The sequence below is a fragment of the Notechis scutatus genome, chromosome Z (assembly GCF_049901735.1).
Source record: "Notechis scutatus isolate UNSWTSFEM ecotype Mainland chromosome Z, rNotScu1.2, whole genome shotgun sequence".
Lineage (NCBI taxonomy): Eukaryota > Metazoa > Chordata > Lepidosauria > Squamata > Elapidae > Notechis > Notechis scutatus.
The window spans coordinates 111,034,565-111,046,967 of record NC_142025.1 but is presented as its reverse complement, the minus strand read 5'-3'; positions in this window follow the sequence as shown (position 1 = coordinate 111,046,967).

Here is a 12,403-nt window from a genome sequence, read left to right as displayed (position 1 = left end):
GAGCACCTTGAGGAATTAAAATAGTGCAATAATAACTAATAACTAGCAGCAGTAACTCTTGCTCATAAAGTGAAACCCTTTAGTAGAGAGGTCATTTAAGCTCTCCAGAAAGAGCACACTCAAGAGAAGCAATCTTTAGATCCATTTGCATGACTTAAAGATATCAGCTGCTTTCACACACCTCACAAGATATCCTAAGGAAATCGTCCTGATTTAAGGAAAGATCACACACCCCTCAGAAAGGCAATAAAAAATCAGTGCCAAGCTTGCATCCGACCTCTTGAAAGTACACCCCAAAAGGACAGTGCCAGGAACCACTAAAGCAGTGAAGGAAGACCCCCTCCTCGGATAGAAAAAGAAACCATGAGGCAGGAAAAAATTCAAACACAATGCAAATTATTAAATCACAACAGTAGCTGTTGGTTCTTAAACAATTACCAGGACACAGGAACTAGCCAAATTTCTCAACCCAGTTTCTTTTCAGGAACAGAGATTAACCATTTTCCTCCCTGAATAGGGAAAATTATTCCATCAATAAACACAGGATTAAACATCGCCAAGCACATAATTAAACTTCACCAAAAACTAGTTTTAGACCAAAACTCAGAAAGGATATGTAAATTCACATTTGAATGTCAATCTTTCTAGCTAGCCAAGAAACCTTGCTGAATGTCACTCATCTTGGTTCCTTGTCATTGAAAGCTTTTTTCCGCCAGCTCTGCTTCATTGTTCAATTATGTCTTCAAAGTGCTGATTGTTGCATCCCAGCTGGAAAAACTCCAATAGCGAGTATTTCCTCCCAAAAGCAGCATAAAAAGCTTAAAATAACCCTTCCCCTTTAAGAAAGTCAAGCCCCAGCAATGTACCAGCATAGAAAAAAAAACTCAGGAGAAGCTCAGGTGACAGGAAGTCTAGGCATACTGCCAAGAATCTAATAAGCATTAATGGAGAGGCAGTTTCTATAAGCAGGGCAATAAAAATTAGGTTATAATCAACACCAGAATGTTTCCTGCCTTCCATTTAGGATTAGTCCTGTAAAGTGAGAAAAAAGGAGATTTCTTCCATTAACCAGTTCTTCGAACTGCTCAGAAAGTTTACAAAAGGTTCTAGCAAATAGGTGAGAACCAGTAGAATCCCATCCCTGATGTTCATCTATTTGAATTGTTCCTCTTTCATAACTAATGGGTTTCAGAAGGAGCTGGGAGATATCCTGGAGGTTCTGCTGCATGGCTCTGTGAGGGTGTTTGACCTAAATGGTTTCTGAAAGCAGGCAAGGCCCTGGACAGGATCACGTCTATGTGCCTTTTTCTGATCCATTTGTCCTGAAATTCCCCTTGGTCTATAGAGAAGGTGAAGGTGCTGCAAATAGCCAAAATATGGTAGAGTGCCACTGGAGGAAAACTAAGAATGATGTTGCACTGGATGAGATTATAGAACACCGCTGGATGATGCTTCTTCAGTTCTAACCAATTTGTTTCGAATGGTTTTCATAAAGCTATCGAGTTGATCTTCTTTTTGTTGACAGCACCTTAAACAATGATTTCTTTTTTTTTTGTAAAAGTTTTATTGATTTTAACAACAAATAAAAACACATAAAACATAAAACATAACATAAGAACATCATCATTCTTCATAAATTTACAGACAGTGTATCGGTTGGTTTACCACTCCTTTTTGTGCATTCTTTTCATAGTCATCATAATAATTATGTTACATAATACCTCATATTATCAATCAACAATTATATATCCTAATATCATTATTAAACAATCATTTGACTATAATTTTACTAATTCATACTTAAGCGAGATAACTATAATTTAGTTAATTTATTTTATAACAAATCGTAAAATCATACCAAATCTATCTTAATAAAATATTCTAAAAATATTATCAAAACCAAAAAAATATATTCATTATTTCCTAGATTTCTAAATATTGTATTATTATATTGTTTTATCTAACCATTGATAAAAAAGATCCCAAACTTCATAAAATTGTTTATCTTCTTGTTCTCTAATTTCAAATGTCAATCTACTCATTTCAGCACATTCCAGTATTTTCTTAATAATTTCTTCCTCTAATGGTATTTTCTCACTCTTCCAATTTTTAGCAAATACAATCCTAGCTGCTGTTAACACATTTACAATCAAATACTTTAAGTTTTTATTAAATGTATCAGGTAAGATTCCCAATAGAAAAATCTCTGGTTTCAAATCTATATGTTCTTTTGTCATTTCTTCCAACCATGTATGCGAATTCTAGTCCAGTATTTCCTGGCCTCCTCACAAGTCCACCACATATGGTAATATGAGCCAGGGATCTGATGACATTTCCAGCACTTTTCAGATTTGTTCTTGAACATTCTTGCTATTCTTGTCGGGGGAAATGCCACCTGTAAAACATCTTATACAAATTTTCTTTATATGCTACTGACATTGTCATTTTATAATTTTGAGACCACAATTTTTGCCATTTCTCTAAATCAATCCCATATCCAAAGTTCTTCCCCAAACAATCATTGTTTCTTTGACTTGTTCTTCCTCTAATTTAATTTCCAACAAATAACTATATAGTTTTTTAATCACTTTTTCATCAGAACCTGTCAAAATCCTATCTAGATCAGTCAATTTATCATAAAATCCTTCTGTTTTAGAATCTTTAAGATACCTTGAGTGTATTTAGCATATGAAAACCAATTCATCTTTATATCTTGTTCTTCTAGCTTTTGCATCGTTTTAAGTTCACCCCTTTCATCCAATATTTCCCCATATCTAACTGTTTGTTCCTTCTTATAAATTATGGGATAGGAAAAAGCTTCGATAGTTGATAACCAAACTGGTATTTTCAAATAACATTGTTTCTTAATTTTCTCCCAATTCAACCATAACGATTCCCGTATATAGTGCCTTCTGAAATAACCCTGCGATTTAGTTCCCTTATACCATAAAAAGGCATGCCAACCCAATAATAAGTCATGTCCTTCCAATGCCAGTAATCTAGACTTTCTTAACGTTATCCATTCTTTAACCCACATTAAATTTGCAGCTTGATAATACAACTCCCAATTAGGAAGGCCAAATCCTCCTCTAGTTCTAGCATCCTGTAAAAGTTTTAGTTTTATTCTCACTTTCTTACCTTGCCGTATATACTTCAACACAATTTTATTTAATTCATCAAAGTAGTCTTTACCAAGCCTAATTGGTATTGTTTGAAACAAATATAAAATTCTGGGTAAAATATTCATTTTAATTGTTGAAATTCTACCTATCAAAGATAATTGAAAGGTTTTCCCATTTTTTTCAAGTCAGATGCTATCTGCTGTTTAAGTTTAATATAGTTATTCTCTTTCAATGTAGTACATCTTGACGTCAAAAATATCCCCAAGTATTTAACTTTATTCGTAACTTGAATTTTCAATAGGTCTGCCAACTCTTCTCTTTGCCTTAATAACATATTTTTTGTCAGAATCTTTGTTTTGTCTTTATTTATTTTCAAGCCAGCCATCTCACCATACGTCTCTATCTTTTCCAGTAATTTTAAAGCTGTCTCTAGAGGGTCTTCCAGAATAAAGACCAAATCGTCCATAAAGGCTTGCAATTTAAATTCCTCCTTTTTAACTTTCATTCCTTTATATTTGTATCCTCTCTAATATTTCTATTTACTTCCAAAGTCAATACAAATAACAATGGGGATAGTGGACATCCTTGTCTTGTGCCTTTTTTAATATTGATAGAGTCTGTAAATTCTCTGTCTATCATCACTTTTGCTGTTTGCTTATAGTATATAGCTTCTATTGCTTGAATAAATTTTCTAGCAAAACCCATCTGTTCCAATAATAATAACATAAATCTCAATTCACGTTATCAAATGCCTTTTGAGCATCTAAAAATATCAAAGCCATTTGTTTTTCAGGGTGTGCCTCATAATATTCCAAAGTGTCCAAAATTACTCTCATGTTGTCTTTAATTTGTCTCTTTGGTAGAAATCCATTCTGATCAGGATGAATAAAATTATTTAGGTATTTTTTAAGCCTTTCTGCCAAAATTGAAGCAAATATTTTATAATCTGCATTCAGTAAAGAAATAGGTCTATAGTTCTTAATTTGTGATGGGTCAGCCCCTTCTTTTTGGATAAGCATAATATAAGCTTCTGACCATGTTTTAGGTATTTTCTTATTTATCATAACTTCATTCATAATTTCTAACAATGAAATACTCAACGATTCTTGTAATGTTTTATAAAATTCTGCCGGGAAACCATCTGGTCCTGGTGCTTTCCCGTTATTCTGCCTATTGAGTGCTTCAGTTAATTCCATCATTGTTATAGGGTTTTCTAACATTTTCCCAGTTTCATCAGGTATCTTAGGTAGGTTGGCATTTTGTAAATACTGTTTGATTTTCCCCTCATCAAAGTCCTCCTGCTTATATAATTGTGCATAAAAGTCTCGAATAATTCTCTTTTTCTCCTTATTACCATGACAAACTTGACCTTGTTCATCCATTAACTGTAGTATTCTCCTTGATTCTTTCTCTTTTCTCAGTTTGTATGCTAACCATCTACCTGGCCACGTCGCCGCATTACAGCTGTAATTTCGGGGCTCCGAAGTTACAGCTGTAATTTCGGGGCTCCGAAGTTACAGCTGATATCTTCGCCCCTGGTCGGTCCATTGGACCTAAACCATCCCGTAGAGACGGTGATAGTAAGGGGCGCGTTCTGTTGATCACAGGGACACCGCAAGTCCCTGGTTGATCCAGAAGAAGCCCCTTTACCATCGGCGGAGAGGCAGCCATTAAGCTGCTGAAGCAGGGACAGCTCCGGAAGGAAGAGAAGAAAGAAAGAGAAAGTGTATCGGCTGGTGAGATTTTTTTATTTATTTATTTGGGTTAAGGACACCCTAGAAGAAGAAGGAATCTGTAAGATTTTTGACAGAACTTGATAAGATGGACTTAGTGGCGATTTTTTAGGAGATGTCAAAATGAGGCTTGGCTTTTTACTTTTTTTTTTTTCTAGCGAACTTCTATTGTGATTAGTAATTGTAACCAGACTGGTTTTTTCTTTTATAATTATCTATTTTCTTTTTCCTTTTTGACTGTTTATATTTTTAATAGAGGCTTCCTTTAGTAATTTTTTCTTTTTTAAATATATACATATTTATACACATATTTTCTTTTTCTACTGGGTTTTTTTCTTTTGGGAAGAAGGGGGAGTGGAGTAGAGAAACTTTGTAACTCTGTAACACTGCCAACTAGAGGCTTGAAAATACTTTACTTGAAGTTGAGAGAACTGTGAGAAACTCTTTCCCAAGGACACTGAGTTGATAAGATAGAGAGAGGAACTCTGGAGAATGTTTTCACAGGTGTCTCTTTGGGATTTCTACAATCAACTGAATATTTGAAGCTTGGCTTTGAAACTTGTGGAGAAGCCATAATAAGAGCCTTGGACGTTTAAATAAAATGCAGTTTGCTCCTTGCTTTACTTGTTGTTAGCTTTTATCCCTCCTCCTCAACCCTATAGTATTTTGTAATATTTGTACACTTTTGCTTATTACTATTATTATTATTTTTCATTTATTTTTTTTTCTAAAGAGAAAGCCTCAGAATATTTTTTCCTTTTTCCTTTTCCTTTTCCTTTTGGGGAGGGACTTTTGCTTTTTTCACCTTTATATGTATATATTCTTTTTTTATGGCTATGTTTTATTTTCTTGAGATCTCGCAATTGGATTAAGGTGTGAAGAACCTGAAGAATTTTTCTTTTTTTTCCCTTTTATTATTATTATTTTTTTTAATATTATTGGGTTTTATTCTCCTTTTGACTATCGCAACTGAGGATTAAGGTCTAGAAGAACCTGAAGAAATCTTTCTTTTTTCCTTGAAACTTTTTTCTTTTTTTTAAATTTTGGGCTTTTTATTTTTTATTGATTTTTCTTTTTCACGTTTTTTCTTTCCCTAATTGGATTACAATTGCCACTCTGCCAACTGGATTAAAAGAGTGGGAAGATTCTGTGTTATTCAAATGAGTAAGAAAATTCTACCTTCTGGTACCTCAACTTCTGCTCCTACCTCCCCATCAACTGGAGGACGACTTTCAACAATGGCGAAGCAAGATAAAGGACAAATGGATCTAACGACGTTTATGCAAGGAATTCAAGAACTTAAAATGAGTATTGAACAAAGGACAGGGAGTATTGAACAAAAAATTGAAAACATCCAACAAATGATGGTGAAATATGATGAGAGACTGCAAAAAATGGAAGAGAAAGACAATCAAAGAGATGAGAAACTGCAAAAAATGGAAGAGAAAGACAATCAAAGAGATGAGAAAATTGGAAATATTGATGACAGAGTGACAATGCTTGAACAAAACAAGAATGAGATGTTGAAGTGGGAGATGGACAGATCAGAATATTACCTCAGATTTCAAAATATAGAGGAAGAAAAAGGACACGATCTTGCTGCAGTAATGATAGAAATCTTGGCTGAAGCTCTGGAAATAACAGAGGAAAAGATGATGGATGGAATAGATGAGATATACCGAGTTTTTACAAGATATGCGTCGAGGAATAAGCTACCAAGAGAAGTTCATGTCAGATTTACCAAAAAATCTATTAAAACACAGATATTACAAGCGGCAAGAGAGAAGGCATTGAAATATGGAGATAAAGAGATTGTGGTTTTAAAACAAGTACCCAGAAAAATTAGAGAGATGAGGAGAGAATATCGTTTCCTGACTAAAATATTATTTGAAAAGTAGGTGAATTACAGATGGTTGATTCCAGAAGGATTAATGGTTACATGGAAAGAACAGAGATACAGAATTGGCTCAACTGACGAAGCAGAATCGTTTTATAATGAATTCTTTAAAAGAAGAGAAACAGAGATAGAAAAAGAGACTACCCTAACTGAATTTCAAGAGGACCAAATAGAGATGGGAAAAGAAGAAGGTGCAGTAGGTGGACAAGTGGAGACTAAAGAACAACGTGAAGTAAGATCAACGAGAGCTGTTAGACCTAAATATAAATCATAACTATGGAGGAAAAAAAATTGATTTCTTTGAATATAAATGGACTGAATTCAGCTACTAAAAGAAGGAAAACCTTTCATAAAATAGAGAAATTAAAATTTGATATAATTTGCTTACAAGAAGTACACATTAAAAAGCAACATCAACAATTATTGGTGCGACCAAAAATAGGGAAAATTTTTACTTCTTTGGCCCATTGTAAGAAAAGAGGAGTGGTTTTGTATATTAAAGAAACCATTCCAGCAAAACTGATTTATACTGATGAAGATGGAAGAGTATTAATGGTTGAAATAGTGGATAATAACACAAAGATACTCTTGGTTGCAATCTATGCTCCGAATGATAAACAAAAAAGATTTTATAAAAAATTACATATGAAAATAATTGAATTGGACTATGCTAATATATTTATAATGGGAGATTTTAATGGAATTGTAGACAATGAATTGGACTACACAGCAAAAATAGCACGACAAAATAGGAAGACCCTCCCTAAATCCTTTTTTGAAATGATAGAGGAACTAAATTTAAAAGATATATGGAGGGAAAGAAATACTAAAACTCAACAATATACTGTCTATTCGAATAGACATTCATCATGGTCCAGAATAGATATGATTTGGACGTCAACAGAATTATTATCTAATATTCAAGAAATAAATATTGAAACAAGTACATGGGCAGATCATAACCCAATGACAATTAAATGGAAAGGACAAAAAAGAAGATCTAGATGGACATTAAATAATACTATTTTAAAGGAAAAAGATTTTACACAATGGATGGAAAAAGAACTGGCCTTCTTCTTTAATGAAAACAGAAAAGAAGATACTTCAATACAGAATGTTTGGGACACAATGAAGGCATATGCAAGAGGATTGATAATGGAATATACAAAGAAAAAGAATATTAGGAAGAGGCAAATGATTAAAACTTTAGAAGATGATTATAAAAAATTGGAAAAAGAATTACAGAGAACGCCACAGAAAAAAGATATTAAATTTAAAATGGACATAATCAAACATAAAATGGATCAAACAGAGAAAGAAGAATTGGCGCAAAAAATCAGAAGCGCTAAACAGAACTATTTTGAGGAAACAATGATTTCTTTTGATACATGTCTTAAGAACATTTGTAATTCCAGTAATGTGCAGGAAAATTCCTTTCCAAATGAAGAAATATCATCGATTTTACGGATGGTTTCAACGAATGAAAATACTAATTTTAATACAATTGATACATGCATACATCCAAACCTAACTGTGTTGTTTTTCTGTGTCATATAATATATGAGGATATATACATAATTTTGCATATTTATTTATTTATTTTATCATGTTTATATAGCCTATATTGAAGGGGGTGACCCTTTGAGAGCTGTTTGCAGTTTGCATTAGTTTACATTCAAAGAAGCAATAAAGTTATTACTTTATTCTATTCTATTCTATTGTGGTATGGTAGTTTATCTGGTGCTTTCTCCAGTCTCTGTGGGAAGTCATGTGGTTTTAAATGCTACTTCCAAGGCTGCAAAGAATTCTAGTTGTTTAGCATCCTCTCTGTTATTGTTTAGTTAAAATAAAACAGAGAAGCAGAATTGTTGGTTTATTAACTTTGTTTGCCAACCAATGGTTGATTTGCAGAGAACTGACTCACCCTATTCCAGCTTCTAAGAGAATTAATTTAATAATAATAATAATTAAGTAAGTAAGTAAGTAAGTAAATCTCCTCTTACTAACTACTCTCCCTAAATCCATTACCACAGTAAGAGACTATCATGTTTACCAATCAGATCATGAAATCCATAGAGGAGGTGGTGTTGCTATTTTCCATAAAAAGTCCCCACATCTAAAAAACATCCAAGTTACCCAGGAGCTTGCTCTTCCTGAGACCATCGTCTCTGAATTGTCCTCAAATATCACATTTTCATACTTATTATGTTACAGGGCCCCTGATTATGACATTGAACATGTAAACAAGTTAAATTCACTACTAACATGGGCAACATCCTGCCCACACGCTTTTATCTTTCTTGGTGATCTCAATCTACCTCATATTAACTGGACCCTAAACGAGTATAAAAATGAACCCATACATGCAACCTTCTACAATGCTGTAACAAATCTGGGACTGGAACAACTAGTAACCAACAATACTGGACTGAACAACTGCCTCGATCTCATCTTCTGCAATAGTTTGAATTCAATTTATGGATTACAAATTAAAGAAACCTTTTCCAACAGTGACCACAACATAATTGACTTTTATCTCAACATATGTCCACACAAAATTCAACACAATTATGTGATCTCCAATTATAACTTCAAAAAAGGCAACTATGATCTTATAAACAACGATCTCTCATCCCTTGACTGGCAATTTCAATTCACTGGATGCAATACTGTAGAAGACCATTACAACATATTTTTACTTGAACTCAAAAGAGTCATCAAACTATATGTATCAATAACAACTCCAAAAAGCAGAAAAAACAAATTACCCATTACAATAAAGAAGCTTCAATCCAAAAAGAAATCACTTTGGTAGAAAAACAAATATGGTCACATTGTCAACTTCAAAAGCAAATACAAAAATTTATGCCACCAGATAAAGACTGAATGCACCAATTATCACATTAAACAAGAGGAAAACCTTCTACACACCAATTCCACCCATGCTTTCTACAATTTTGTAAACAACCAACTAAAAGACTCAAGGTCCATCCAATCCCTGAAAGGACCTAATGATAAAGACTGCAATGATGACACCATTAAAGCATTCTTTAAAACATTTTTTAAAACATTCTTTGGCTCAGTATTTGTAAACAGCAATGGATCATGCCATTTCCTAGTCAAACTACAGACAACTACAATGATCTAGTACATATCGATTTTACAGAAGACAATGTTGAAAAAGCACTATGCAATCTAAAACTGTCTCTATCTATTGGACCGGATGGAATATGTGCCTACTTCTTAAAAACGCTATCCACTACCATAGCCAAACCTCTAAGCATAATCTTTGAAAAATACATCGGGACCAGTTCCTTGCCAAACCTATGGTCACAAGCCACGGTCATCCCCATTTTCAAAAGGGAGACCCCAGCCTAGTTGAAAATTACAGATCAATCAACCTACTCTCTAATAAGCAATTTGGTTTTGGAAAAAAACTAACCTGTAATCTGCAACTCTTACACTGCCAAAACATATAGACTACACAACACGATCAGGGCAAAGCAATAGACACAATCTACATAGACTTCTGTAAAGCTTTCAATTCAGTGGTACATGACAAACTACTCTTATGGTATCTCTGGACACCTGCATAACTGACAAGAAGCATTCTTGTCAAACAGACAACAAATGGTCAAAATTGGGAGCGTCCTATCAAATTCTGTACCTGTCAACAGTGGTATCCCCCAAGGCAATGTTCTTGGACCAATTCTCTTCATACTCTACATAAATGACCTCTGTGATCATATTAAGAGCCACTGCGTTCTCTTTGCTGATGATGTAAAGATATTCAACACTATCGACAATACTGCTACCCTTCAAAAAGACCTCGACTATGTATCAGAATGGTCAAACAAATGGCAACTTCAACTCTAAACAAATAAATGCTCTGTCTTACATATTGGCAAAAGAATCAGAAAATAAAATACAAGCTGAATAGTTGAGACCTTGTTGATGATCCAAACTCTGTCAAGGACCTTGGAGTACTCATCTCTAATGATCTAAGTGCTAGAGCCCACTGTAACTATATAGCCAAAAGGCATGAAGAGTTGTTAACCTAATCCTGCGTAGCTTTTTCTCTGGTAATATCACACTACTAACTAGAGCATACAAAACATTTGCTAGACCAATACGTGAATACAGCTCATCAGTCTGGAACCCGCATTACATATCTGATATTAATGCAGTTGAGAAAGTCCAGAAATATTTCACAAGAGTTCTCCACTCCTCTACTCGTTGCAGAATACCTTATGCCACCACTTGAAATTCTAAACCTAGAAAAACTAGAACTACGCCTCCTTCAGTCCGATCTAAGTATAGTACATAAAATTTTATATTGAAATGTCCTACCTGTCAATGAATACTTCAGCTTCAACCATAACAATACAAGTGTATATAACAGATACAAACTCAAGGTAAACTGCACTAAACTTGATTGCAGAAAATACGACTTCAGCAACAGTGGTAAATGTCTGGAATACTCTACCTGACTCTGTGGTTTCTTCCCCAAACCCCAAAAACTTTAACCTTAGACTGTCTACTATTGACCTCACCCCTTTCCTAAGAGGTCTGTAGGGGGCGTGCATAAGCACACCAATGTACCTACCATCCCTGTCCTATTGTTTCTTTTTATTTTTCTTCTATATATCCATTTCATGTATTCATAACTATGTTTATACTTATACCTGTTATCTTATAATCACCTGACAAAGTTAAATAAATAAATAAATAAATAATAAAATTGCCATTTATTTAACTTTTAAATTAATAATATGGTTTGGGATCTTACCAAAGGTGAGTTTTTTCCTCTTTTCTTTGGCTAGTAAACCAATCCCAACACTGTTATATGCTTATCATGCTGTCATTTGTCTGTTTCCCATATCAAACTTTGTAAAGTACCACCCTATTGCATCACATACACCAAGCCATAAAAGTAGAATTCAACCATATGAAAACCCAGTAGTGCAATAAGCATCCACGTTTCTGGATAAAAAATGCAATGGAATGCAAAACAATAGACAGTAGATAATAGTGTTACATAGGGTAATAGAAGGTAAGATTAGATTAGACTAGAAAAAATACGCCAGATTACAGAATTATATAGGAGAGGAGAGGAGAAGAGAGGAGAGAAGAGGTGGGCTGAGGTGGGCTGGAATGGAGTAATAATAGAATAGAATAGAATAGAATAGAATAGAATAGAATAGAATAGAATAGAATAGAATAGAATAGAATAGAATAGAATAGAATAGAAGTAAAATGTATCTATATAGCAATGCCTACATTTACCTATGTATCTTCATTTAGGGATATAATGGTTTATTTTTCTCTTCTGACTCCTGCCTTCCTGCCCCAGGAGGCCTTCACATATATTGACGATGTTCACACATGTAACTGTCTCACTATCATTATGAAATTAGCCAGTGTCTCTCCTCCAGATCCTATGGGATCCCATGGAAAAAGGAGGAACAGACTCCGAAGGATGCTATTTATTGTGCCCGTAATATTCCATCCCATGGCTGGAAGCCCCAGAGCTCTGTGAGTTCATTTGATAGCATGTTGCACTCCCTATTTGTGTCTGAAAGACATCTCAAGAAGGAAGGACATTCTGATCTACTTCAAAGATCTTCTGGCAGACAGAGACATTTGCACAC